Below are 4,506 nucleotides of genomic sequence, written 5' to 3' on the forward strand. Positions count from 1 at the left end.
GCTGGACTACGCGCTCCATCAACATTTTTACCAGAGCCTTCTCCTCCGGAAGTACTTTCAGAGAAGACGGCTTGTTCGCTCGACTCATGGAGAAGGGAGGGAGCCCAGTCGACTGCCCTAGAGTCGACTGGTCTTGGCAGTAGAACCAGGTCGACTGCCACCCTTTAACTGACTTGGGAAGGGTCATGGCTGGGAAAGCACTCTTACTCCTCATCTGGACCCCAAGACCCCAACACATCTGGATTACATGGGTTCTCTCGTCTTTTGGATTAGCCGTTTTCGCCGTCTGAGAGCGACAAGTGAATATGTGTTTGAAAAGACCCTAGTGCGGCCGACAACCCAAAAAGTTTTCGCACAAAGACATCAAAGCGGAGAGATAGACAATGGAGTTGGGTGTGAAGTGGTGGAGTTGTGCCCCAAAGAAGTTCAGAAACCCCCGAAAGAAAAGATGCGGCGGCAGAGAAAACCCACGGTCGACATGGGTGGCTAAGAGGACACACTCACCCTCCTGAGGCTGAGGCTGCCACTCCGTCCCCAGAAGCCTAGCCGGCCCGTGCTCAATCAACCCTTCGTTGGCCAGATCGTCGAGATCCTTCTGGGTGATGGTCGAGCGGATCCAATCCCCCTGGATCCAACCTTGCGGCAGGCGGGACCGCGACGAGGATCCAGCCCAACTGGTCGCTCTCCCCTTCGCCTTCGCCGTTGCCTTCTTCGCCCGCTCCCAAGCCGCCATCTTCTGCTTCACCATTGTTGCCGGCGAGGCTGGTACGGAGCAGCGGCGCTGAACAGGTAGCAAGCGTAGCAGATGAATCTGAAGATGAGGGAGGGGAAAATGAGGGACCACTGTTCGAAAAACCTCCGCCCGGTGCCTTATATGGAATCTCTTCCGAGTGGCTGACTGGTAGGCCCAGGCAATCCTGTCAAATCCCGAAACAGACGTGCAAGCGATACATGGCGAAAAAGGCGGCACAGAAATCGAGGCGTCTCTGCCTTATCCCATCTGAGTACCGCGGCCTTCCCCGCTTCGCGCGTTTTCCGAAATTTGGATCCCACTAAATCCGCTAACAGAAGAGCAATTTGTCAGACGGAAGATCTCCTGCGATCCGTCGCTCGGAAATCTCCAAGTTCACAAAGTTCACTCGACATATATGAAGAATGGATCAAGGCGACTGAAAGAGAAGTTGACACCCTCGCTAGAAAGCCACTGGTCCGGAGTAAGACACATTCACATCACCAGAAAACAGGTCGGAAAGATTATCAACTCCTTCTTCACTCAAACCTCGATCCATTCGGTGGCTAATGATGAAGTCATGTACCTAGGGTAGGGTCACAGACCTGTCCAAGATACCCTCCCCAAGGACATCTTTAGAAGAAAAAGTCTTCCAGTCGACCTAGAGGGATTCCACTCGACAGACTTGAAGACACTCGACCATGAAGACTCACTCGACCACTCTGTATCCAAATGGTCTGTAATTAAGTAGTCATTATGGTCATGATGACACTTTATGTAAGGCGTTACCAGTAACGCCAGGCCTTAATGTACTTTAAACCCTCCGCTACGTGGGATGGCTGGGATCTTGGCATCCTCTATATAAGCCGCCCCCCTCCACTGGCAGAAGGGTTCGAACCTCTATAACTCATACGCATATAATCCAGTCGACCGCCTCCGGGCTCCGAGACGTAGGGCTGTTACTTCCTCTGAGAAGGGCTTGAACTCGTAAATCACTTGCGTATACAACTACTCCATAGCTAGGATCTTGCCTCTCCATACCTACCCCTTATTCTACTATCAGTCTTAGTACCACCACAACCGGAAACATGATACATGTGTGAATACATAGACAAACTTAATGTCACTAGTATGCCTCTACTTGACTAGCTCATTAATCAAAGATGGTTATGTTTCCTAGCCATAGACATGTGTTGTCATTTGATTAATGGGATCACATCATTAGGAGAATCATGTGGTTGGCTGACACATCCCTAGCTTCTGGTAATGCACTAGGCTAGACCTCTTGCTGCATCATGTTTAAATTCAAATGAAATTTGAATTGAGGAATTTTCAAAGCCTCAGAAACCTCTAAAAATAACCAACAATTAAATCTTCTCAAATGTGTCCAAGAAAATGTTCCTGATATCCTCTGGAAATATTGGCAAGAGGTAAAATCCAAACCAATATTTTTGGTGTCTCAGAAACATTTAATTTGGGCATTTGAATTAAATCAATAATTATTTGAATTGGATTTATATCTACTATTAAATAAATATAGGTCCAATAATTCTGAAATATTTTGTGGAGCATTGTTTTAATTCTTTTAGCTCCTAAAAATATTGTCAGAAGCAAAATAAATTGAATTGGTTTCAAAACCAAATTCAAAACAAACCTGCAAAATAGAAAACTGAAATAATTAGAAAAAGACAGAGAGAGAAGAGAAACCTTACCTGGCGCCACCACCGGCCCAGCTCCCCCAGCCGGCCCAGCCCACCTCCTCCTCCTTTGTCCTCTTCCTCCTCTGCCAGGAGGACGAACAGAGGCGAGGCGTGGCGCTCGCCGACGCTGCCTCGGCCACCTCCTGCTTCCCCCCTAGCCACCTCCTGCTTCCTCTCGTTGCCCTGGACCCCGTCCGCGACGCCACGCACCCCCCCCCAGGCCTCTCACTCTCTCCCCGAGCTCCTCTCCTCCTCTGGCTCTCTCGCGCGCAGCCACCGAACACACCCGCCGCCGCCGACGAGCTCTCTCGTGGCCACCGACCACCCCTAGCCTCTCCGACACACCCACGAGCTCCGCCTCGACCCCCTCCTTCCTCCCCACCGACCCACGGCCCTCCGGAAGCCCTGCAACGCCGCCACCATCGCCGTTCCGTCGCCGGCCACCGAAGCTCCCCTCCGTCGATTCGCCGGACCCCGTGCCTCCCCTGCCTCGCCAGCAGCACCAGAAGAACCGCGGTGAGCCGCTGCATCGTTTTCCCCATGCCTCGTTGACTAATTCGCCCCCTGGCCGCTCCCTCCACCGGAGCCGAAACGCTCCGCCGCACGGGCTCGTCGCCGGCGAAGCCCCGGTGACCAAATGGCTCCGCGCGTGCGTCCGTTGCACTCGCAACGACCCGTGGAGCAACGCTAGCGTGGCAGCTAGCTTGTTTGCAAGCCGCAGCGCTAATCCCGCACCCACCCGAGCTCCGGCAGCTGCAAAAGAGCTCGCCGCCGGCAGCTCCGGCCACCCCAGCCTCCGCCACCGCCACCGTTGGATGCGCCACTCCACCCTCTCCCCGTAGCTGCTCCCTGCGCGCCAAAAGAGCCCCTGTAGTTGGTTTCTGACGCGCACCACCGCGTCTGGCCTCGCCGGCGTCAAGCCGCCGGTGGGTCTGACCACGTTGACCACGGCGGGACCCCCCCCTCTCTGGGTCGATGACAGGTGGGGCCAGCCCCCCCCCCTGTTAATTTGTTTAACTATTTTATCTTAACTACCCCCTCTGCTGACACTGACAGGTGGGCCCCCGCCATCAGGTGATTAGCTTAAGCTAATCACCACCTAATCTAACCCCAGAGCCACTGACATGTGGGCCCTAGTGCCCTAATCTTTAATTAAATTAAACTAACCCCCCTGTCTAACCTGTGTCACTGACGTGTGGCCCCCACACGTCAGGTTTGACCCTGACCGACCCCTGTTGACTTGCTGACGTCATGCCAACGTCATGCTGACGCAATATTCATTTACTGGAATTTAGTTAATTTATAAATAATCAGGAAATTCCAGAAAATAGTTAAAACTTCAATAAATCATAGAAAATTAACCGTAACTCCAAATTAAATGTTTTATATATGAAAAATTATCAGAAAAATTCAAGGAATCCATCTGTACCATTTTCATGCATGTTAGAACAACTTATAGCTGCTGTTTAGCACAAATCAATTAAATGGCATTTGAATAATCACATATGGAGTTTGAATTTGAATTTTATATTCAAACCAACTTCATTTAATCTGTTGCTAGTTGCATTAGCTCAAAACACATTCATATTGCCATGTCATGAGCATGCATCATATTGTGCATTGCATTGATTGTATTTCTTCCTTGTTGCCGGTATTTGTCCCCTCTCGATAGACGTGATACCGATGATGTGATCGTTGACACTGATGAAGACTCAATGTTATCTTCAGAAGTGCCAGGCAAGCAAAACCCCCTTGTTCATTCCGATACAATCCTACTCTCTCGCTCCTGCTCTCTTTACTGCATTAGGACAACACCGATTCATCTGTTACTTGCTGCGGTAGCTGAACCCCTTTATCATTTGCATGACCTGTCATTGCCACAGTAAATAGATGAAACTCACTAGCATGAGTAGGAGTTGTTTGAGCCCTGCTGTGCCTACTCATTCATGCTTGTTTGTTATGCCTGCTACTGCTTAGAGTTGAGTCAGGTCTGATTCATCGGGGATGAATCAGAGGCGTGTGAACATGTCCTACTGTGTGTGAGCTAAGTGTGTGAACACGATTTGGTAAAGGTAG

Source organism: Triticum aestivum, chromosome 6B (genome assembly GCF_018294505.1).
Source record: "Triticum aestivum cultivar Chinese Spring chromosome 6B, IWGSC CS RefSeq v2.1, whole genome shotgun sequence".
Lineage (NCBI taxonomy): Eukaryota > Viridiplantae > Streptophyta > Magnoliopsida > Poales > Poaceae > Triticum > Triticum aestivum.